The sequence below is a fragment of the Alligator sinensis genome, unplaced genomic scaffold (genome assembly GCF_000455745.1).
Source record: "Alligator sinensis unplaced genomic scaffold, ASM45574v1 scaffold134_1, whole genome shotgun sequence".
Lineage (NCBI taxonomy): Eukaryota > Metazoa > Chordata > Crocodylia > Alligatoridae > Alligator > Alligator sinensis.
This window is the reverse complement of record NW_005841920.1, coordinates 3,868,183-3,893,970: the sequence shown is the minus strand read 5'-3', so window position 1 is coordinate 3,893,970 and position 25,788 is coordinate 3,868,183. Positions and strand designations below refer to the sequence as shown.

Here is a 25,788-nt window from a genome sequence, read left to right as displayed (position 1 = left end):
ATAGAAGTCAATTAAGGTTTAGAGTCAGAGCCCAGGGCCCACTCCTCCCAGGGCAGCATCCCTCTCTGTTAGGAGGGAAGCACAGAGCCAGAGCAGCTATGCAGGTACAAATGGCATCCAAACTCCACATGAATCCCACAAATAGCACTTATGTAGCTACGTAAGTGCCATTTAGTCGTGCAAAGATATAATAGGAGGTGTGCTTTAGAGTGTCTTTAAGCATCAAGTCCTCAGAGTGCCTAAAGGAGTTTGAATAGTTTATATTGCTATATATGAGAAAAAACATCTATAGTAGATTAACTGTATAAAAAGCCCTTGTTCTTTCTTTCTTTCTTATCAGTAAGCACTGTGTCTATTTCCAGGTGTACCAGTCCCATCTCAAACCTTTCAGGCAGAGCAAGATTTGCAGCTGTGGAATGAGGTAAGCAGCAATACCTTTATCAGGTTTTGGATCCACTACATGATGCAATAATATTCTGCTATTCTTTGACAGTTTGGGCTGATTCTTTTACTGTAAACAGGGCAGGTATTGTAGCACAGATCATCTCTGGTGAGTATCTCATAGACTAGCTGCATACTGTTATGTATCCTTATATATACTCCTTTAAGATCCCAACCACAAGGCAGGATTTTAGAGAAGTTGCCATCTTCTCTTGAAAGCTTGAGCCATGGAGGTTTATTTTTTGGCATTTCTCATTCTCAGCACTCATTTTTTTTTTACCCCAAATAAGGAACTACTGAATGATACAAATCAATCCTATCGATCCTATTGATCAGTCCTAACAAATGAAGCCATCCATGATCATAAGCAGAGAATAGACTGGAATGGTTCTGAAAAACTGGTCTTCTTTCCATTGACACCTCCAATTGTAAATACTTCTGACAAATTGGGATGGATCTATGTAGATTGCCCTTTCTATATTGACTTTAGGAAAGGAAGGAAATTATATTTTCAGATTTCTGAAAATCACCTTTTCCTTGTAAAGCACTCAAGCAAATATATTTTGCATGTCTTCTTTGTAATGTGTCCTTAGTAAGGAGTAATATATGGAGTTTTCAGGTAGAATTATAAGAGCTATTCTGTTGTTTTTTTGCAAACTTATTCCTTGGGACACAATCTGTAAATAATAGAATGATTGCCAAAGGTATTTAGTGTCTGGACAAAGAACATAGGATACTTGAGGGGAGAAAAAATTACATACACTGAAGTTAGTTGTAATACACAAACATTTTAAAGGGAAGTTAAACCTATTAGTCCTATAGTTTTAAATCCTGATCCTCTGCTCTGGACTATTTTGTTCTTTCCTCTCTCTCTCTGTCTTTCTCAGGTATGTTTGATCTTTCTTTACTGAAAAAATAATTACTTTGGATTAATTTGGATGCTCCATACTTCCCTTTCCTCTCTCTCTCCTGGGTTAATACTGAATCTATCAATAGCTGTGTGTCCATTCCTATTATTTGCGTTCTATGTTATGGCACAATTAGTGACTCCCCCAAGAATGGGCTACTTTCTGAATTCAGCTTCCTTGGAGTGTACGGAATATGTTGCTCCTAGGCATTGTAAATCGTGTACTATCCACTTCAAAGCACTCCTGCAAGTAGTGAGCCTTTTCAGTTACCACTAAAATCACTGATGCCCCTGGGAATTGGGGGTGCACTTGGTGTCTTGCAGAAGTGGACCCAAAGAGGCACACCTCAGAATAGTTCTCACAAGGTCTCATGATATATAAGTCCCCAAGGCACCTGGAATTCACTCTTCAGGGCACTAAATATGCCATTAAATATAGATACACAACTCTCTACATATGCAGTGATTTTATTTATATGTTTATAGAACTTCCAAACTGGGCCAGGAACATATGGAAATTCACAAGTCTGGCCCTATCAGCATTTAAGATATGATTCAGAGAATGAAGGCGACAGAAAGGATGGGACAGGAAGGGTGTAGAACTGGTTCTTAACATTTTTAGACTCAAGATATCCCTCATAAGATTCGATGAACCCCTTGGAAAATGCCAGGTCTTAGTTTTCATTCTTTTTTTGACTAGAGAGAAATAATATAGCAATTCATCTGTTGTAAAGAACTCAGAAAGACCACAACAGGATCAAAATATTTTTTACACTGTGGATTCCTGTTTGAAATCTCTGGGTTTATCTTATGAATCACATTTGTACATCTAATAGTCCTAACTTTGCGTGGCACACCACCTTGAAAAATTCTCAAGGCACCCCAGGGTGCCATGGCATCCTAGTTGAGAATCACTGGTATAGAATGATGATGATCAGATGGTTACTGAGATTAGGTATGCACACATCATGATTGTTCATTTAAAATCTTTTTTAAATAAAAAGTATACTTACATAGAGGCTATATACAGACATTCAAAAAAACCCAAGGCAGAATCAATCTAATCTACACAGGTTTCTCTAAGCTGCATAGATTGGATTGGGAGCAAAGGAAACATATGATTTCCCTCTGGTGGGAAGACGCAGGTAGATGCCTGCACTGGCTGAGGCCAGAAGGTGGGGGGCACTCCTGCACATTTCTCAGTGTGCTGGAGATTACCAAGGACAGCTGAGCACAGCCAACCAGGGGCCATCCAAGACTGGCTGTAAGCACATGCCCCCAACCCCCTGCTGTCAGCCACAGGGAGGGGGTGAGCCATCATACAATCTCTCCCCAGCTCTGCCTCCCTCCCTGCTCTGTCCACCTCCATGTCCAGTGGTTGGCTGCCAGTGGCAATGGAAGGAGTGGGAAGTGGGGACAGTGGAGGCCCCTACTGCATGGACCTGGTCTCCCAGACCCAGCTATGGGGAGCTGCATGGCAGGGGTTCTGTCCTGCCTTTCCCCTTCCCCCCGCCCTCACATACCACCTGCTTGACTGCCTGACAACTGTAGGCAGGAGTCGCAGCTTGAAGCTGTACAATTGTCTGCTGCACTGGGAACTGGGGGTGGGAGGTGGGGGAACGGAGCTCCCATCATGTGGACCTGGCCCCCCCCAGACTGGCACCAGCAAGCTGGGTGGGGACACTTGGTGCAGAGCTCCGTTCCCTCATCCCCCTCTCCCAGTTCCTGACACGGTGGACAGTCACGTGGCTCTGAGCTGTGGCTCTTGCCTGCAGCTGTCAGGTGGTTGGGTGGGGGGGAGTGGGGTTCAGAGGCCTCATCACATGGCCCCCCAAGCTGGGGAGGCTTGGGCCCCCCCTCCCCCCCCCCCCCCCCCCGCACTGATGCCTGGTGGGGGGCAGGGCTGTGGAGAGAAGCTGTGCTTGCCAGGTGCGGTGAGGAAGGGGACAAACCCCCGCTGCACAGCCCCTCCCCTCCTATGCTGCCTGAAGGGGGCTGGGGCAGGGACAGGACCGCTCCTCCCCCTGTAGGGTGGCCATCACAGAGGACATTCCCATTTTCTGCTACGCTGTCCTCTATTGATACAAAACCCAATGCTTTTATGTCCTCTATTGTTCTCTTCAAGAGAACAATAGAGGACATAAAGGCATCCAGTTTGGTTTCAATAGAGGACAGAGGACAATCAGACTGTCCTCTATAATGGCCACCCTATCCCCCATCTGCTTGTGTCTGGTCAACAGACGCAAGCAGAACACAAGGCTGGGGAGCAGAGGCTTTGCTGCCTCATCTCTGTGACATCCCAGGGGCAGGGCTGGCCCAGCACTTGGCCAGAGTAGGTGAGTGTGGGCCGGACCTAAGTTGCCTGCTCTGCAAGGTGGGGGTTAACAGGAGAGCCGCAAAGGCTCCTGGGATGCCAGGGGACTGCGACCTAACTTGAGTTGGGAGATCTGGGACAAGAAGTTCAATAAGTCAGTCTAACCTAAGCCAGTTAAATCTTATACTACATCCATCCAGGTTTATCTTAGACCACCATTTTTCAGTAGGTCAGTGTGTTCTGAACTTTTGTTCTTTTACAGGTTTAGACCAGTTTCCAACCACCTAAATGGGAAAAAATGTAATGTTTACACCTGGCCAGAGAGAGAAAAAGAATATGACTGGTTTTTCCCATGCAGTACACTCAAAGTATAAACCAGTGGCCTGTTTTTGATAGCTTTGCAATACCTTTTGCTACATTGAACTGTTTGGAAAAAAAAATATTTTGTTCACTTCTAAGTCTGACTTTCTAAGAAAAACATCTATTTTTTTACAGATAGCTGAAGCATGTTCTTCTTACTTGTCCACAGATCCTCAGGTGAGCCCAGTCAGAGAGATGTTATTAATTTAATGTTGTTTTCTAAATGTGGTTAAATTCATAATCTGGTGTTTGAAATCATATTTCGTTTTTATTAGGTACCCAGTGCATTGGAGGAGCTTTGCTTTATTGTCATGGGATTTCTACAGAAACCGCAGGTAATGCAGGGTAAAAATTGTTTTGTATTTCTGAAGCATGATTTTCATCATGCTAAAGCCTGAAACTTGACAGTAAATTCTGAGGATCCATGCAAACAGGCCATCTTTGCCACAACCTTCAGCTCCATGCTCTGTGTAATTTTGGTTTTACTCAGGGCATGGGAAAATCTGTGCGCAGTGCTTTGTGGGCCTGATCCAAAGTCCTCTAAATTGAGCAGAAAGCCCCATTAGAAAAAAGCCTTCTGTTTGGGAAGTGATCTATGTTTCCACCAAGAATACACAGTTTATGGAACTATTGTACCTCTGCACAGGCCCCACCACAGAAATGAATCAGTTCCTTTGTTTAATTGAAAGGGGAGTCTCTTCCCTTCCCCCATGATTAGTAATTTATTCTTGTTAAAAGTGGGAGCTCAAACTCATTGTAATTATATTAATGTCAAAAGCACTACAAACCTACTTTTCTGAACAGCAGAAGAGAAAAAATAGCCAGTTAATGTGTGTTCAGTAACAGATAATCAGCATTTCTGCTGGAAAACATTCAGCTCTCCAGTTTATGAAAACAGGCATGATAACAAAAGAAATATAATTATCAAAATGATACGATATTCGAAGTAAGGAACAAGATAATGATAATATAACTGATCTGGACATGCTATACCAGAAATAACATCTCTCCCAATTATTGTTCCCACAGGGCTTGGATGAAAAAGACAATACTAAAAGGGTAAGATTTCCATATGTATTTTAAGGGGACACAAATTGTCAAAAAAAATATAACCCATTAACTTGTCTGGTAGTAAAACCCCACTTTTTAATTTTTTTGAACAGTTCTTATTTCATTATTCTAAGAGTCATGACTCAGGCAACTCAGACATCACGGTAAGTTGCACATACCCCTTTCTGAGTAACTGTGCCCATACTTAACACAGCATTCCTCCCTGAAGTAGCTTTGGTAGTCTGTCTAGTTGGAGAATGAATTCAGAATTTGGAGTTTGTTTTAAAATGTCTTTTTTTAAAAGAATGAACATAGTGAAATTAATATTGGGTATTAAATAAACAAAAAATATTTGTACTGTCAGTGTTTAGAAGGAATGTCACAAGACACAGGCTTATCTCAGGAAAAACTTCAAATTTTGATCAATTCTTGTGTTTGGCTTTAATAAAAGCATACTTAATACAATTAACCTATTAAAATAAAAATGCCTGTGCCTAATCCTTAATGTGTACCAAATGGCCCTGAAGTTAGTGGATTTACGTTAACTTAAACCTACTGAAGCCCTGGCCACAAATGTTCAAAATTATTAAATATATGTAATAAGCATTTGTTAGGCAAAGTCTGGTAAAATAATTCTGATTTTTTTTATTTTTATGATGAATAGAAAATAGAAAAAATTGTCAGATTAAAAGTTTTTTAAAATTTTGTTTTGAGACTGATGTTAACAAATGTTAATTTATGCCTTTATCTGCAGAGCCTTTTGGGGAAAGGTGGCATATACATCTAATAAATAAATACATATCATAAAATAGTATAAAAATAAGAAGCATCTGGCTGGGGTCATATGACCCCAGCACTCTTTCCTGCCCAGTTTCCTGACTAGGCAGGGGGTCATACTCGATCTGTTGAGGTCCCTTCTGACCCTAGCATCAATGAATCTGTGAAAATCTCCTAATTTAATTAATGGACCACACTGTAGTAAACCACAAAGTTCATTCATAACATGGTTGTTTTTTATTCAGACATTTCACTTTGAAGGCTTATTCTGACATGACATTGTTGTCCATTATTGTCTTGTTCTATATGTTTCCCTTGGTAATACTTTGAATCTTTACTAGAACACATTTTCTAAACTTTCAATGACATTTTATAGCTGCAGTCAATTTACTGGGGGTATGGGGCTGCTTTGGATTTATTCATGACAATCAGTTTGATGTTAGTACTTTGATAGCTATGGAACTTTAGCAAATCTTTAATTTTGAGGGATTTTTCTAACTACATGAAGCACTATATGTTTAATAATAATTTTGTTTTACATCAATGAAAATATAAAAAGTGGCAACATGTAATTTTGCTTATTAAATATTCTGTAACTTTTGTAACAATAGTAATTTAAAAATTAGTTCAGTTTTTGTTGTGCTTCTTTGTATAAGAGTAATTAGTATATCAGAAATGCTCTATTCTTGTCTTATACATAAATGTGGTTTAGATACAAATATTGGTAATTATAATTTAAGACTTGCTTCCCACACTAGAGTCTCATTCCCCGAGGCCCTCTCTTGCAGTTGGCTGTATGTTGACAAGCTGCTGTTCATTGCTACTGCTCAGTATTAAAGCAAGCAAGTGCTAAATGAATGCACAGTACCAACTGTGCAGTCAGGAGTACGTGTAGATGTGCCCACAGAGTGGGTAGTATTTAGATGTGGAATAGGGAAGCTTCCCCACGACATTTTGGCTAGGGACAGGTTACACATAAACTGATTTAAGTGATCAGAAACTGGTTTAAACCTGTAACAGAACATAAGTTCAGTGCACATAAGCCAGTTTCACGATGGCTGAAAACAGTTTGAGAAAAACCTGGTTGAATGTAGTATCAGACTTAACTGATTGAGCCCAAACCAGTTTATGGAACTTCTATTCCAGACCCCTTCCTGGTTTAAGTTAAACCAGAGTCCCCTAGCATCCCAGCATGCTCTGCAGCCTTTGCCTCAGGGGCCCATGCTGGCTGGCCTCTGGTCATGCTCTTGCCCCTGCCCTTGCCTGTGCAGCAGTGAGAAGGGAGTGCCAGGCAGACCCCAATTCAGGTCTGTGCTGGTGGCACAGGGAGGGGGGGAATTAAGCCCCCACCCTGGCCACACACTTGAGACTACTGCTGGGCCTGGCCACCCCTCCCCCCCTCCCCCAATTACAGCTTTCCTGCAGCTGAGGGCAGGCTCTATTGCCCCCCAGCTTCTGGCCTGAGCCACTGCAGGCATGTGCCTGCATTTCCTGAGTTAAAAGTGAATGTTTATTCACTTGCAAATTGTTTCAATCTAGGCAGGTTAGACTACCCTTCAAAAATTGAATCAATTCAGGCTCTGGCTTTTTAAATGTCTGTCCGTAGCCTCTCTGTACAGTTCATTCGATTCAAAGTGCAGAGCTGGCTTTTTCACAGGCTGATCACAGTCAGAGCTGGGAGTTCTTTCCCAGAACATGATATGAACAAACACTTATCATGATAAAGTTTGGGGATATACATTGCCCTTTATGTCATCTCTGTGGGAATTGCATTCATGGCAAAAACAAACATGCCAGCTTTTTCGAGTATTAATGCAGAGTATTCAGTGAAATAACCTTTCTCAATTAACATCTTCTGTCCTTTGTTCTGCATGCTGTGTCCATAAATCAGTATTGCTGCGAGAGACATTCTTTGCATCACAAGGCCAGGGTTTCATTGTTGCTCATGTATCTGTTCATGTCCTCTCAGTCATCTGTCCTGCATCCTTTGCTGCAACTTGTTCCCCAACTCAATGAGAGAAGACTGAAGAGAGACAAAATGGACGTATGTAACCTTAAACTATGCATGCTTGCATTTCCATACATTGTAATTTCATTAACTTTCTGAACATGTCCTGTCTAAATGTTCCCATTCATAGCATTTTTTTAAAAGTGCAACATTGCATTAGTGCACTTTTTATTTAACATGGGAGTTTTTGTATGCTTTAAATTTGTTTTAATTAATGCAAAATATGCACATACCTGTTGATGTATAACACTTAAAAATGAAAACTAATATACTCTAAACTATTGAACAATGACAAAAGCTATACCTATCTATCTATCTATTACAATGTACAAATGAGCTATTATATTTATATAATATTTATACTGTGTGTGTGTGTATGTGTGTGTATATACATATTCATTTGTACATTTTTTTAATCTTAAATGTAGTGTATTATATAGCATTGAATATGGGTTTATTTGTATTTTGGGCTAGGGATTTCTCTTTGTTTGCTTTTACCTAAACTGTGTATAAAAATACATAATGACTTATAACATCAAGAATTTTCTAATCATTACAGAGAAAATGATGCTTTAATTTAAGCCAGGAGTCAGAACATTCCCTCTTGACTTTTGATTGTTCTGATCAAAAGTTTTTTTCTTTTCAAATTGTAGCATGATATATTTGAGAATGTCGGTCTTTTCTTGATTAAAAAATAGAAAAAGCCTACTGATTTGTGATTTTTAAAAATATGTAGCCCAAGACAAGTAGGGAAGCAAGTTATGACACAATAAGCTTGATTCTTCTTTTGCTTTGATCAGTTGAACTGAAAAACAAGTGTTTTGAACTTAGTGAAGGTACAAATAGTAGAATAAAACATACAAAAGTAAGGGGAGAAGTCAGCTCTGAGCATTACCCTAAAATAAAATTCTTGGTACTATATTTGCTTGAATATAAAGTGACCCTGAAAAAATTACTCCCCCAGTAATTAGATGCTATATATGGAAAATTTGTAAATCTGTTATAATTTTCCAGGTATAGAATCTAATTTATTGAAGGTTTGCCTTGAATTTGTCCACTTCCCACTTGTACAGCAGGGAAAATAAAGCTGGTAAGGGGTCAGGCATCCCCTTTGCCCTCTGCCCCACAACTTCCTCCTCTTTTTCCCTTCACAGCCTCTTCCCAACCCCCAATCCCCTACTGTCAGACCTTGCTGTCCCTGAGCACATGGAAATTAGGAGCAAATTTGAAAACACTGACCTTAAAATAAACAGACCTGTAGTTATTTGCATATAGGGTGCATCTACACATCGCCCTATGGTGACATAGTGACACGCTACATTGCTGTATGCATGCTACGGCAATGTAGAAATCATGTGGTTCTACACATGATCAGCAGCTACATCGCCATAGTGGCAACCCCGCCCCCGCCATTTTAGCAGGCTGCTACCGCAACAGAGCAGTGAAATCTAACTGTGTGCCACATGCATGGTGCAGTACAGGCTGTTACTGTGCTATGCTTTAGTACTTCCAAAAGCAAGTACTAAAGCATGGGTCCATAGCAACGTTGGCATATGTTGATGTGTAGATGCACCCATAGTACCCATAGACGTAGTTCATTCAGAATTAAGGGATTTCACTTTTTTTGAAACTGCTGCAAGTTTTAGCACAGGTACTCCATAAACATACTTTTAAGCAGCACTTTTGTACCTATTTATATATCGTACAACCTATGCATGATATTGGTCCAAAACCCAAAGGCTTGTGATTTACCATATAGTTCATTGGGCTGGGCTCCAGGAGATACAACAGTGTTTCAAGCCATGGTGATGCCACAGCTCAGCACTGCTCACTATGTGTGTGTACTCCAGATCCCCTGCTTCTCTGCCTCCCCCCCCCCAATCATATGTGACAGGCTGAGAGAGGGGGCAACAGAGGGATTCTGGGTGAACTGTTTGGGGTCGCATTTTGTGATGTTTACCAGGCATTTAAGGCTTGTGAAAAAACAGGAATCATTGGGAATGGGAAAGAAAGGCACAGATCAACTGTGGGAGTGAAGAGGAAGTAAAAATGTATGCAGTGTAGTGGCTCACCATGACTTGAAAAGGAGTTGGCACTGAGGGGGACTGTACACAATGGGTGTTATTGTACTTCTTGTTCAGATTAACTATCCTGATTAGTAGATTAACCTATCTATTTGGTAAACTCTGATCAGTACTTTTACCCAGTGTGGGCTATGGGTTTTGTAGTCTTGTTCAAGTTTGGCTGCATTTAACTGAATTAATAATTATCTTTCATTATTGAGCATATGCTGTTTTTAGTAGTACTTTAATGTTAGATAATATGTTTAATGAGGCTTTTTTGTATGTGAATTTAAGATGAGGGGCTTTTTTCCCCATGCTGATCGTGGGGGAAGACTTTGTATTGTATTTAAGTAAATATGGTATTTTGTTTTCAGAACTGAAGGAAGGTGTTTTACCGTACTGAAAAGCTGTTAAAAAAATCTAATAGCAATAAAAGTGCTTTAAAATTATCTCAAATTAATAAGTAGATACAGGGTTTTTAGTATTCCAAAAGATTCTACTCTCAACTTTTAATGAAACTGATGGAGCACCTTGCAGAATCAGGCCTTTATAAGGCTTGCGTATTACTGGACTTTGTATAAACTTTTGTGCATGTTGTAAAATTGATGTCCAATTGGACACATTTTTGTATTATATTTGTTACCCATTTCTAATCTTGAAAGCACTTAATACCAAGAGGACTCATCTCATTCCTTTTTATAAATACATCTTAGGCAATGTTTTCAGATGCTGTTTATGGAAAAAATTGTACTTTCTTGAATAAAGACAGTAATACCCTAAACCCAACTTGAAAGATGTTGGCATGCCAGGGGGCGGATAGTGGGGGAGTGCCAATGGGCCCGATCCTTGTTGTGACAGCACAGCTCTGGCCCTTTCTCTGCCATCCACCCTGAGGTGCTCATGCCAAACAGAATGCCTTCACATGCCGTGCTCTGGCACCAGTGCTGTGGGTTGCCTACCCTTGTTTTATAGCAGGGGCAGGCAATTATTTGGGGTGAAGGGCTGCTTACTGAGTTTTGGCAAGCCATCGAGGGTCGCAGGACAGGCAGCCAGGGGCAGATAACTATTAATTTTCTAAATTTCTTAGGGGCCTCGCAGGCCAGATAGAATGGCCTGGCGGGTTGCATCTGGCCCACAGGCCGCATTTGCCCACCCCTGTTCTATAGCCTTTCTGCTTTTACAGTGGAACAGTTAGCACCCACAGAAATAGTTAGTATAGATATTGTTAAGAGCAGTGTAGCAGACTGCATGTCTCAGGAGCTGCAGCCCAGCTGCAGGTGGTAAGGAAAGATTGCATGTTTGTCTAGGAGGACTGGAGCAGATGATGAGGATAACTGGCTGAGTAAGAGGTACCCAGGAAGAGGAGCTGGAGAAGAGAGAGGGAGAGAGAGAAGGCTATGAGGCAAAACTGCAGCATGGAGCCAAAGCACTCTCTACAGGTCCAGGAAAAGACTGCAGGGTGCCTTTGCAACTTCAGTTGCTGTCTTTGTTTGATGATTTATGAGTTACGTTGTGTCCTGAGGGGCAAGTTTGCCCCATGGAAATAAAGACTGTGCTGTGCAAACAGACAACCCACTGCACATGGTAGAGAACACAGCAGCTTAAAGCGAACTGCAGCATGGAGACAGGAGCCCTGCTGAAGGGGCTGGAGGTGCTGCAACAGCAGCAGTTCCAGAGGGAGCAGCTGCAGCAGTTAAAAAGGGAACAGCAGCAGTGCCTGCAGAAAGGGACAACAGAAGCCCTGGAGAGACGGCTGAATTCCCAGGAAGAGCATGAAGAAAAGCTCAGTGCGCTAGAGATGAAGCTGCTGGAAGCCACTGCTGAGAAAACACAACTCACAAAGAAATTCACATCCAGGGAAATCCTCAGGGAAGCAGGCCAGGCAGGGGAAGCAGGAACAAATAAAGGTTGTCAGGCCACTAACCGAGCTGAAGTGAGCCAGCTATGGTCAAGGTTCCAGGAAAAAGCAGACCTAGCCTCCTTGCAGGAAAATGAAGCCAGGGAACTAAAGGAGATGGCAGAACAACTGAAACCTGAAAGTGAGGATCTGTGAGAGAGGAATAGGCAAGCAATAAAAGTGTCAGCTATAGTTGAGAGAGCATTGCAGGAACAGCTGTGTGCTGCAGACAGAGCAAGGGAAGGGACAGAGCAGCACAGGGAAGCAGACATTGCTTCCTGTTTTTCCGAGGTCACTGTCCCCTCCCAGCAGACCTACAATGAGGGGCCATGAGAATTTCAGGACAAGGTTCTGGAAGTGGTGAAGCAGCAGGTGAAGACTGGACTCTTGATTCAGCACTTAGATTACAACAGGCAAAAGAAGCTCAGAGCCTTTTACAAGCACAGCGTTAGCAATACTGAGCCACTCTGTCTGAGGCAGAAGGCATCCTTCAGGCACTGCAGGAGAGCTTGGAAAAGGGGGAGCAGGTGTGGAGAGCAAAACTAACAGTATCTGAAGAGGAGTTTCAAAGGTCCCAAGTCTAAGTACAATCTTTGAAAGCACAGCTAAAGGCGCACTTGGAGATGACCAGTCCTGAATGTCAGAGCTACCTGAAGGAAGTAGAGGCATTGAGTTAACTCTTCGCTGAATCCCGGGCACAGCTAGAGGTAGTGAAAACAGAACCCCAGCAGACCAAAGAGGTTCAGGAGTTGAACAGGCAATTGGACCTAGACCTTCGGGGTGTGGTGCAGAGATTGACCAGTTGAAGGGGAGACCAGGCAAGAAATGGAATGCCTCAATCTGAAGTTGTAGGAGCAACATGCTCGAGTCAACCAAAAAATAGAAGGACTGAGTTATGGACCTGGCAAAACTTACCACCCAGCATGAGGACTCTTGAGAGGAGACACTTGAGTTGTCAAAGCAGGTGGACAGATATGGAAAAGAAAGTTTATTTGCTACACCACACTTATGGGAAAAGGTCGCAAGAAACCTAGAAGGTTTGGGCTAGTTACCCACAAACTGGGTCTAGCTACAGGAGTAGTGCTCCTGGAGGCAACCAAAGATGACACCGGTATTGTAGAAGCCCTAACTCTGGTGCAGCCTCAACGAGAAGGGCAGCCAGAAGAAGAGGGGACCATGATGGTGTCCACCACAGCTATGAATGGATAAGAGACTGAGACACCCAGAATGGGGGTTGTGAGGTTGGGACAGGGGAAGAAACCCCAAGGAAGACAACAAAGGTCCTGAAGGGAGAAATAGGTCAATTGGCCTGAGAACAAAGAGAGTCCAAACCCACATTAAAGAGCCAGGACTCATACCAAGGGAGAAGTGGAGCCCACCAGAAAGTGGACAGCCCAAACCCATGGATTCCAGATATGCCATTCAAAAAGGCATGGGGTGGTGGCCTTTAATGGTGGGGTTTATAGGCAATGGGTGTGTCATTACCCATGGACTAAAGCCAATGCATCTCCACTCTAGGGAGGACTTTCCCTAAGAGTGAGAGGAGGGATAGTGCTCCCAGGATGGGGGCTGAGAGACTGTTTGAGGGGAAATTACCCTAAACAGAAAAAGAGAGAAGGGACCAAACCTTGCTGGGCACACACAGGGGTGGGGAAATTGCAGGGCACAGAAGAGGTCCTGCAGGTCACTATGGGAACCAGTAGGCCAGAGTAGGAATTTCTGCTGGAGAGGGCAGACAGAACACCCACCAGCAAATGAAAGTCAGAGGCGAGGATGGAGAAATCCCTGAGGACAACCAAGAGAAGAAGGTGAGCACGGAGAATGACCTGCCTTAGATGCTACCAGGACAGGGACTGAGGCCAGATGAGAAGATGGTGACAGCACTTGCAACAACAGCTGTGAGGAAAGATCTGAATATCATGCTCAGTGGTAAGCCAAATTGGAGGGCTGACAGGCTCAGGTCCACTACGTTGGGAAGCGATCTGTGTTTCAGGATAGGCCAAAGGAGACAAAAGCAAATGTCCCAAAGGGCAGGTAGTGTAAGGTACACTGAGATATGGAAGAACAAGAAGAGTAAAAGCAGAGGCATGGGAACAGTTAACATTGAACATCTCACAGAAGCCACTCGAGCAATAGCAATGCTTAATGGACAGATATTAAGTGGCAGAGCCATGTATGAAAAAATGGATAGAGAGACAGCTCCTTACAAAGACTGCCAAACAGAGACCGATATGGTACCACAACCATCCTGAGACCTAAGGAACTTTTGGGGCAAGGCATGGAACTGCTGGGAAACCCATCACTGTCCTCTAGGAGAGGACAGACACAAGAATGGGGACCAATTAATGGGGGGAGAAGGAAGACTGCACTGGCTGTAATGGGTATAAGCTGGTTCTGAGCTAGATAAAGAGGAGCTCATGGGAATCATTAACCCTGAGGTCATGGGAATTGAAGGCTGGTAAGCCAAGACAGTGGTGTTGATGAGAAAACAAATGGGCTGTTAAGTGCCCAAATGGCACATGATGTTTAGAGGGCATAAGACATGAGGCAGAAGCCCAAATATTTGAGAGGCAAGAAACTGCTTTGCCTGGGCCAGAGATGCTTGTTGGGGGTGGGGTGCAGTGCTGAGTGCAGCCTTGCCCTAGTCAGGGATGCCAGGGGGGCTAGGAAGAACTGAGAGGAGCCTCACCCTGGACCAGGGATGCCATGAGGGGTTGGGCAGAGCCAAGAGAGCTGGGCCCGAATCAGTGGGCCCTACTAATCCTCCTCAACCATAAATTATAAGGGTTGGAAGGGTGTTTCCCTCTTGGGGGCAGGCTGCAAGTAGCAAAGGCAGCAGCCCCACTGCAGGCAGTAAGGAAGACTGACGCAGTTAATGAGGATAACTGGCTGAGTAACAAGAAGTTAAGGGCTCCCAGGGAGGGGAGCTAGAAGAGAGACAGAGAAGGCTGCGAGGCAGAGGCCTCCACACTGAGCCAGATCTGGGAAAAGATTTCCTGGTGTGACTTAACCCTTTATTGTTGCTGTCTTTGTTTGATGATTTATGAGTTATGTTTTGTCCTAAGGGGCAAGTTTGCCCCAAGGAAATAAAGACGGTGATGTGCAAAAGGGCAACCTACAACAAGCAGTTTTTGTGACTTGATATCAAGAATGTTTGACCCCTATCTGCTTTAGCTGCACTACTATCACTTGTTCAGCTGCACCCTGCGGGTCAAGGGCTATAAGATAGTTACTATTTTTTCTAGTGTTGACAAGACCTAGCAGTTAGTGAACTGTCCTGTCAGTCATTGAACAGTCCTGCTTGAGACAATAGACCTCCACACCACAGAGCCCTTCACTGTGCCTTTAAAGGACAATTTATCCTTGTGATACAAGGTAGTCTTGCCTGAAGATTCACTTGTTTTAGGTGTTTTTTCCAGTCTTTTCCCTGTGGGAGATTCCACTTTCCATTGGTAAGCAATCTTATTTTAATTATTCTGGTTTAACTTTGTTCCAGTTCTGGTGTGGGATTGATTATAAGTAGGTTATAATTGACCTGACAAAGGGTATTTATACCCAAAAGCTTGCAAAGAAGATTTTGTCTAACTATTTGAGTTGGTCTCATAAAAGAATTCAGATAAAGAGCCTTGTCTGCCTGTGTCCTTAGACCAACACAGCTACAACCTATACCCCTATAATTAGGTTATGCATTTAATTTTGTTTTATATTCTTATCTGTAGTTATGGGTATAAGCAGTTAAGTGCTTGAGCATCTTAACAATGGACTTGATGGACAAGCGAGACTAAAACATACAAAGATGTCTGAAACTGAGAATGAGATTATCTTTATTTGATATACTTGCCCCTCTCTGCACTAGTTACTTATGCTATACAATAAGTAGCCTTCCTGAAGGGAAGGTAGGGGAGTAACACATATCTACTGCTTTACTTGTGTTGGCTTATTTTATCACTCTCTGTGAAAGGACTATGTGGCAACATGATTACATTGGCAGTTCGAAGGCAGTTACACAAACTGTAAAAACTGAACAAAATGTTTTCTTTCTTTTTCATCCCAGGTGCAAACAGAGACCTTACCCTCCCCAGAGAATTTTATGACCCTTCCCCAGATCCATAACAAGGTAGTGCCACTTAAAAACATTACTTTAAAAGTAAAGCATTCCCATAGGCAAAAACACACAACCTGAAAAATTTGCTACATTGATTTAATAAATTAAATTTGACAAAAATATCATGGCATGCATATATGCTTAGTGGCACTGGACATCTGGATATACCTTACTCAGCCAGCAACAGGGAACAGGGTTAGCCCTTGTGATCATGAATATAGTACAATACAGTTAAGGAATATGAGCCAAATTACAGAGGTTGTACTTAAGTTTTATTCAAATAAACTTCTCATTGATTTCAATGGGAGTTTCACTTGATTAACAGACAAATAAAAAGATTCTTCTATCATTTTCCAAAAATGAATTCAGTGGAATTTGTGACACAATAAGGGACTACTCTGCATGAAAAAGGTGTCAGAATTTGGCCTTTAACATTAGAATCTGTAATAATTTTTCCACAGAATTTTGTTAATTAAAGTTTTGCATTGTAAAGTTTGAAGCTATATGTACAGTTCACTTGGTTAAGCATTGCAAATTTTCAGCATTGAGACAAACCTGATTACCTAAGGATGATGGAAATATGGCTGAGGAGTGCACTTTATAGTATAAATTCTGATAGCAGTGATGGGAATGTGAAAAAAACCTCCATTCTTCTGGATGCCAAGAATGCAGGGCATGGCAGAAAAACAAATCTCTATTATAGCACTACATGGAAACATGTATCTTGTGTAAAACCATTCCCTTGGTTTCTTGCTGTGAACATTAATTATCTTGTTAAACGTATACATTACTCTTTCAGGAAGCATAAATACCAAAGATATTTGAGAAATTACCTGTCGTTTAAAGTTCAGCCTTTTTTCCACAAGAATCTCTTTTAGATGCTTTCATTTTTTCCCTTTTTTGCTTCCGTTGTAGGTGTGTTAATGTAGTAATATTTCATTGAAGATCTTCCATACTGTTCTTACAACCTCAGCTTATAGAATTAGTATTTTAATATTTTTTTCTGTAACAGGTAAGACCTCTCTAAATTGATCTCCTTTCTTTAGTAAGTAGTTGATCAAATAATTAAGAAAAAGCTTGACTGAACAATCCATCATCTAACATATTATTACTTATGCAAACATTCCCTGACTCTCCTATTTCATTTGTGTGCCATGTAGCTGCAGTTTTTGGCACTTAAGGCATGTGCACACATCCCTGGAACCGGATCCACAATTGCATGGCTTACTTAAAGCTGCATGATTGCAGATTAGGTCTCCACTTGTGCACATTTTTGCTGGTGCTGAGAACTATTCTGACAATGTGCTCTAAATAAGTTGGGGTGGAGGGAGGTATGGGTGGGGTTGAGGGGTCTAGTGGGTCCACAGTGGGGTTTGGCAGATCCAGGGGTGGACTGGTGATATGAGGGGGAAGGATCTGGCAGGTCTTTGTGGGGGTGGGGTGGGAAGGGGGTTGGTAGGTCCACAGGGGGAGCTGGTTGGGGGAGGGGGCTGTCCATCCATGGGTGGGGGGGATGGAGGGCTAAATATAGCATAGTCAAGGTGGTGACAGGGAAGGAAAAGCACAGCCCCAGGGCTGGGGGTGAGTGGCTGGGCTTTCCTAGTACCAGGGCTGATCTTTGAATGTACACACATGTTCAGTTACTTTGAGCATGGGTTAATCCAATATATATAGCGCAGCTTCTCAGGTGAACTAAGGTTGGGTTGGCCATTTTTTGTCTGATCTGAACTCTCCAACTGTATGTATGGTTCAGCACTTAGATTGACCTAACCCTAGTTTGGTCGATCTAAGTGTAATATCTGCACATACTTTTATTCACAGTTCGCAGTTCAGCTCTTTTTCACAAGCCCATGTGCACCTACTGAGTGTGCTCAGTAGAGGTACAATCTATTTGGGCACTTGCCTAGTCACCCAATAACCTAGTGGTTTGGACGTTTGCCTAGGCAACAGGAAACTAGGAGAACGAAAGGGGATACTGTCTGCTGCATATACACCTTCTGCCTCTGGCCTTGATCATGCACAAAGAGGGGAAAGATGGTTGTGTAGAGGAGGAAAGCAACCTCCTGTACACAACCTACCCTCTGCTTAGCCCAGCATCAACTTTACTATGGATTTACTTCCTTTTTGGGTCACATTTGGTTTGGGAGAATATAGGCCAAAGATGGGATCTGCAAGACTATTCTGATTTTTAAAAAGGAAATATTTCAAGGACATCCACCTACAAGGCAGACAGATGAAAGGGATCCAGTGGGAGATTTTTTAGAGCAGCTGGAGATGGGTAAGATAGGCAAGTTGTTTGAATTGCTCCAGCCCCTGAAAGCTTTGGAGTTTTGTGCAGATGCAGAAAGACTTTGACTCAGTGTTCTCTTAATGTCATATACTTAATATGAATTTGAGTAGTGTAACTGTTAATTCCTCCTCAAAGGAAGTGTCAGATTATCAACAGAGGATTTGAGCATGTTAGATGTTAATTCTATAAAATAAACTTTTTCATGTCAATTGTTCTCTTAATTCATTTTATATTATGTTTCTTTGTTTCCTTGTTTTGACATGGATATTTATTGCATTTCTATGTATTTATTTTACACTTTTCCCTTGTTTGATAATTTTTTTCCCCTTTGATTACATTATAATGTGTGTGTTCCTACAGGACATCAGCAAATAATATATAATGACAGATATTGGCCATCTAGAGAACCTTCTTTACACACTCTTTTCTTAGCCTTTTTAAATGGACTAAGTAAGCTAAGTAGACTAATACAGATGATGTGTCAAATATAGTTAATTCTAGAAAGAGGCATATGAAAGAGGGAACATGAAACAGACAGTCTCTATAAATCAAAGCCAGTAGCCAAATAATATCTCCTGTAAACTCAGAACAAGGTCCTAACATGCTGTATAAGACTCAAGAATTATGTGAATTTGAAGCCTTATCACCTTTTGTGAGCTTCCTGGGATCTAGGGAGTCCTATGATAGGAAATGTTTGGGTGTACCTTGCTATCATACACTTCAAACAGTAATAGGGTATAACAAATGCTTTTGTACCAGAGAATTTTGTGATTATAATCTACGTGATACATTGATGTAGGAACAGTTGTTGATCATGAAATACCAATAACTGTGAAAGAGTTCATGATAAATAGATAAATCTAAATCTGAGGTTGTTATAGGAAGCATGACGTTTAAACTATCTTGTCATTAAAGTGATTTGATTATGGTCTCCAGCAGGTACCCTTTAATCAAATATTTGTTTTCAACAAAGACAGTAAAAATACTGGATTCAGTTCTACAGGTTATCTGTGAATGGAACTCTTTGTGAAGTTGTTGGTAGTTCCATGCATGGAAAGTTTTCAGGACTGGACCTTTTACATTACACACAGCTCCTTCTTACTGTGTGGTTAATTAGATTGTAGATTCTCAATGTTGTGTGAACAAGTTCAATGGAGTTATGACCATCTTCCTTTTTCTTATAGCTAAATGAAGCAGATAGTCCCCAAAATGTTGATGACATATGGAGTCACAGTTTGGAATAGTTTGAGAGCCATTGTACTGGATGGAATTGTATTCTTACTAGGCTTTGGAATAATTTTGGACTATATAAATAGCATCATTATACTCTTACATATTGCTTTGTCCAATATTCCAACTTTCTGTGCCAGAATCCAAGTGCTTCCTTTTGTAAGTTTACAAATTCTACCTCCTTTTGTCCCTCTACAATGAATAGAGATAGAAGCTCCATCATACAAAAATTCTCAGGATGTTTCCTGGTACAGTTACAAATATGAGAGATGCAACTTGGAATGTCAAGGTCAAATTCTGCTCATCCATCTTGGTATATTTCTAAAGCAACTACGACTGAGTCAAAAGTAGAAACAGAATTTGTCCTTCATTTATTTATTTCTTGTGACCAAGTTATTTAGCCTTCAGAATTTATTCCTGAAAATGAGTTCCCCTGTGTTAAGAGAAAAATAAGACATAAACCATGCCTAGTAAGGGATCCAGTGGTGTTATATAATGAGTCACTAGGTTTCTATATGTAATAGAGAAGACCAATTGCTAGAAAACCTCCCCTTTCTTCCTTAATACAGAAATGAAATTAACACAAAGTAGTGTGAATTTTTTTTATTTTCTTTATGAGTTCTGGATATTACTTATATTTCAGTTTTATTTTTTAATTCAGCTATTCAAGTATGTGTAATTTGAAATATATTCTTCTTTCCAGGAGGAATATCAAGGGCCTGGAGCGATTCAGAGTAGAGGCTACTTTATTTTCAGGGTATGACTGTTTGTTTTTTTAATTTTCAAACGCAGCTTTATTACATTGCAAAAAGTACTGTACTTGGTATTAGTGAGTATATGCTAATGGAATGTGTTTCAGGAGCAAGGACTTATTATAGCTGAGATTCTATCAGCATTCCTATCCACCTATCATCTTCAGAAATGCTTAACACTTTCAATTTCCATTGAACTCAATAAGTGAAATCTACCAGGCAGAGAACCTGTGTTTGTAAAGTGATTAGTGCAACAGTTGTATTGACATGATTTGAATTATGGGGGAGCTAAAGGAGTTAAGCCCCACATAAGAGACAAAATCCCCCCTGTAATATCTGAAAATCATAACCTGAAGGGGGTCTCCGATTTTATTAGGGCGTCATGATGGGCAGCCCTTTTTTTTTTTTGCAGGCCCCCTCAAGAGTCAAAGTGTAATTCAAACCCTGCATATTGGAATTGCTAGGTGCTACTGCAGTATAAATATTGAACAAAATAATAGGCAGAGTGTGTACTGAGGACTTCTCAAATATAGCTAGCAATGTTTGTAAATATTTAACCTGGAGTCAGTGTCAGTATCTTGACATGGGAAAATTGCCCTCAAGAAAACAACTAAAAGATTTGATTTACCAAATGAAAAAAGAAATCATCGCAAAATTTCCTACCAATAATACAGTAAAATATTTTTTCATGCAATGTTATTGTTTATTCTGAATAGATGTAATACCATGCTATTTCTTAATAAGCTATTGATTATCAGATATAAAGTCCTTGAACTGAGTAGGATTTAGAACCCATGATAGACGGACATAAATTATGCTTGTCTATCTTACACACTTTGTTCAAAATTGCATTTCCATATTATACATAATAAATGCAGTGATATGCTTTGTTCTAGTAATTTATATATTCACCAGCCTCACTCTACACTTGATTTTTCTACTTTTGTCACACTTTGTTTTGTTAATCACACTTCTGTAAAGTGGTTGTAAAAACAATCTCATCGGAATGCCCGTTCTCCATCCATACCTCATGCTATTGAGTTTTTATTGTTCTTTTTTAGCACAAAGGATTAAGCTAAAGATAATTAGATGTAACATTTTAATATTGACTTTCCTAGTTTTTGTCAACTTCTTAACATTTTCTTTCTAGTTAAATAGAAAACTCTCTGGCAGAGGGGGTGCATATTTTGGATATTTGTTTCTCATGCATGAAACTTCAAGTTTGAGCATTATCTTAATAGGCTAAATTCAGAGCAATAATAGAGTTTTGGAGAGGAAGAATCAAACCTAGAATTTCTCAAAAGTTTTCTATTCAGCATGGATGTTGGTACTCTGGCTTCCATTCTTTATTTTCCCTTTTCAGTCTGTTCCTCTCTAATTTTCCTCCATGTTTCTTTTTCTTCATTTGTGCTTCCCATTCTTTCTTACCTCCTTTTTTATGTTCTTTTTCCTTCCCTGCTTCCTCTTCTCTCCAATTTTTGGATGGTCCCTAAATCCTTTAATCTCTTTGTAGATAATGTAGTTTATACTACTTTAAACAGTACAGTTCATTTTTTAAACAGTACATTTGAACTCTTATAAACAAATCGAATACTCTACAAAGTAATGTTTGGCATTGCAATTAATTTTAGACATCATATACACATAATTCCAGTCAACATACCTTCAATTCTACCCTCTTGAACCTTTGATCAAACTCCATGCCAGTCCATAAGCTCCTGTCCTTAATATCCAAAAAAAAACCCATGAGAAAACAGATGAATCTTGTGCAGTGTCTTAAAGCCACTAAATTGAAACTCTAAAGGACAAGGTAGTGATTTGACTTCCAAGCCAACAGTGTCTCATGATAATGCCTTACTGCCAGACCAGGGGTGAGCAAAATATGGCCCACAGGCTGGATCTGACCTGCCAAGGGATTTTATCCAGCCTGCAGCAGGTCCCTTGGCTGTACCTGGTCCAGACACAGGGGGCAGTCTGGGCCATGGCGCATACTGCCAGTCCTGCCGCACCTGGGCATGCAGCAGGGCTGGGGCAGCGCGGCCAGACTCACTTCCTGGCAGCCCTGGCAATGGCAGCTCCTTCCAGCTACCGCCACCACCAGCCCCATCTCCAGCCTGTCTGTCCCATACCCACCACTGGGGGTGGGACCCACACAGGCAGGGTGCATGGCTGGGTGGATGGGATGGGGCCACAGGCAGGCAGGGAGCAGTGTCCGGGAACAGTTCAGGCAGAAGGGGCCAGGATCATGGGTAACAATGCAAGGCCAGGGCCTGGAGCACAGCCACAATCTGCAGCCTGCACATCCCTGTGACAGGTGCTGTTTCTGCAGGCAAAGCCACGCAGGGAGTGGATCATGGCTTTGCCTTGTGTCCCAGCCCTGCACTGTTACCACCTAAAGATTTCAGACCTGGTTCCACTCCCAGACACTGCTCCCTGCTTACCTGCCTATGGCCCTATCCCATCTCCCTGGCTGCGTGCCCTGCCCACAGGGGTCCTAGCTGGTCTCCATGGAGACCCTGGGATCACAGGGCTGTGAAAGTGCAGGGCCTAAGTCCAGAGCAGAGTAGTGATTCGCTCCCTACATGCCTCTGCCTGTGGAACTGGTACCCATTGCAGGGGCGTGCCGGGAGCAGACCATGGCTCTGCCCTGGGCTCTGATCCCACCCTGTCATGGCCCCATGATCCCAGCCCTACCTCCTGGGCCCGTTCCCAGACTCTGCCTCCTGCTTGCCCATGGCCCTGTCCCAGCTGCCCAGCAGAACATGGAGCAGAGCCCCTTAGGGAGTTTTGGTAAACTATATGGCTGGGGGTGGAAGTGGGTAACCTGGCCTGCGACAGCTCACCAAAACTCCCTAAGTGGCCCTTGGGCCCAAATAATTGTCCATCCCTGTGCTAGACCCTTTCAATTAATTGTGGATTTTCTACTCAAGTCCTAGGACCTGAGTGTTTTCTAATACATGAGCTCAAAGGTTGGGTGTGCTCCCTGATGTATAAAAGTTGAGCTATTCAGGGTTTTAAAGGGTCAAAGCCAACAACACCTTGAGAGGCATGTTTAGTCTTTGTAGAAAAGATGCCTTCATCTTCTTCCCCTTGATGATGTATGCAGGACTTGGCACAATGCAGCCTGTAATACTTATCAGTAGTAATTTTGCTGCATAGTTGATTTTCAGAAATGGACAGACATTGTCCAATACTTTAACAAAGATATCTTAATTTTAACTGAGCAGTTATCTGGTAAAATATATGGGACAAATCAAGGAATCTAAAATGCAGTAGGTATTGGATTATCTGGGGCATTACTTAAACACCAGCCTGTTTTATAGTGTTAATTTCTTATCAGATATTGTTATTTTCTAGCCACGCAATGGAAGGAGATCAGCAGGTTTCCGCTAAAAAGGTATATATTTCATATTTTTAATGAAGACCTATATTCAAATCCTGTTCCTTTTTATACTGAAACCAAGATACATATTTGAAAAAGTATCCATTAATTTGGGACGCTGAGATTTTTGAATAGCCAACTTGAGATATCTATAACCTGTTTTGGGATCAGGGTCAGAGCTGTTGGTACCTGCCCATCAACTTGAAGGCAATGGGTGCTGCAGATGCTCAGCACCTGTAAGAATTACCGTATTTTCACGCATATACCCCCACTGGGTATATGCGATTTTACAAAAAAAACAGATGGGTGCGGGCTATACGAGGGTGCGGGCTATGGACAGACTTTTTTTCGAAAGGGGGCTGCTGCGGGGGCCGGGGCAGGCTGGGTTGTGCCGCTGCTGCCACGGGGGCTGGGGCCAGGGCAGGCTGTGCCACCTCCCTGCTGGGCCAGGGCTGCACTGCCGCTGCTGCCGTGGGGGCCAGGCTGGGGCCGGGGCGGGCTGCACCGCCTCCCCGCTGGGCCCAGGCTGCACCACTGCTGCCGCGGGGGCTGGGGCAGGCCAGGCTACGCCGCTTCCCCGTGTATACGCCGCCATGGGGAATACATGGGTGCGGCGTATACACGGACTAATTTACAAAAATAAAATTTTCTGCGGGTTATATGTAGATGCGGCTTATATCTGTGGATGGGCTATATGCGTGAAAATACGGTAAGCCAAAGGCATTTCAAGCAGTTAAAAAGTTGGCACATAAAAATTTCTAGTTTATCACTAGTAATAAATACATTTCTAGCGTGTGAACCAGGAAGCGTATAGCTTAATGTTGGATCGGAAAGTCAATTTGGTAAAGATGTTAGAAAAATTGTGATCTTTACAAGTTTGATCCAGAAATCATTAAAAGACTTCTGTACACAGGCAGAATTCACACTGAAATTAAGGATTTGAGGACTGAACCCCAAATGATCCAGCTCATGAGGAAAAAATCTTGGGAAAGTACATACTACATTTTCTTTGCCCCTGTTGTGAAATGATGTTTTTTTAGTGTTTTTTTTAAAGCTGTTACATTATAGACATTTAGCATGGCATAATAGAAGTATATCAACAACTAATGTTTTGCATTTTTTTTTCTTTCAGAATTTTTGATTCCTGACCTAGAATCACTGCTGTGGGAACACAGAGTATATGGACAAAATGAATTTCCCCACAAAAATTACTCTTTACTATTTGTACAATTCTTAAAAATCACTAGAATGTAAATGTTCCAAAATTTAGATTTGGTTAAGATTGCAAATGCTTCTTTAATTTCTTGACTGTATTAAAAGCATCTTAAAATTATTGATTTGTTTCTAGTGTTGTTTTGTTTTGTTTTGTTTTATATATATATGCACTAAGTAGAGAGTTGATTTTAATGAAGAATTCTCTATTTTACATAATACATTTGAATGTTTAGATTATTTAGTACTGATAGAAAATACAACTTAAATTATTTTGTAATATAATATGCAATACCTAATCTATTAGTTTCTGTGCAGATTTATACCAACAATATAGGCTTATATTTGTACATTTTATTCTTTATACATGTTGATACTTTGAGTAATTCCATTTTAACTGAAGGTCTTATACCTTTTAATATCTGTCAAAGAGGAAAATCAGTCCCTGCAAACACTCACATGTACAAGCTATATAAAAGCTATTCCCCTAAGACAGGAGTGTTCAGCCTCCACCCCAAGGGTCAAATGTGGTCTGCAGAGCCATCACATCTGTCCCACAGGGCTCCCCATGGACTGGGAAATTTGGCAACAGGAGAGCAGTGGCCACCCTCCCTCACTGCCAAATTGCAACTCTCCCTCCCCCAGCACAGCCAGGTCAGGGCTGGGCTGTGCCCCTTTTCTCCACTGCTTTTCCCCATTTGGCTGAGTTGTGGCCCCTCACCCCCACAGGGCTGGATCTGGTTGGCTGCCTCCTCACCCTCTTCTTGCAGCTGGCTCAGGGCCACTGTCCACATCTGACTAGGGTGGCCATTCATCCGGTTTCATAGAGGACAGTCTGGTTTTCTGGTCCTCTGTCCTCTATTGATATGAAACTGGATATCCTCTATTTTTCACCACTTGGCACTCCCTTCCCTCCCTCTCTCTGCAACGGACACCGCTTGGCCCGCCCCCGCCTCCGCCACCATTGCAGATGCCTGTGGGAGCTTGCTGCTTGCTGTCA

General features: G+C 41.9%; 1 long non-coding RNA gene across 3 annotated transcripts; it reads left to right on the top strand.

Annotated features, from left to right (window-relative positions):
• The first annotated feature begins 366 nt into the window (after positions 1 to 366).
• On the top strand, positions 367 to 24,826 carry LOC102380152. Of its 3 annotated transcripts, XR_323273.3 has the most exons (8): positions 367 to 421; positions 4,158 to 4,199; positions 4,298 to 4,357; positions 5,052 to 5,081; positions 5,186 to 5,236; positions 20,146 to 20,199; positions 23,552 to 23,591; positions 24,709 to 24,826. It is a non-coding gene; the product is annotated as an uncharacterized LOC102380152 (long non-coding RNA). The 3 variants fall into 3 exon arrangements; XR_001357658.2 differs by lacking the exon at positions 5,186 to 5,236; XR_001357659.2 differs by lacking the exons at positions 367 to 421; positions 4,158 to 4,199; positions 4,298 to 4,357; positions 5,052 to 5,081; positions 5,186 to 5,236 and adding an exon at positions 14,927 to 15,269.
• The last annotated feature ends 962 nt before the right edge of the window (positions 24,827 to 25,788 follow it).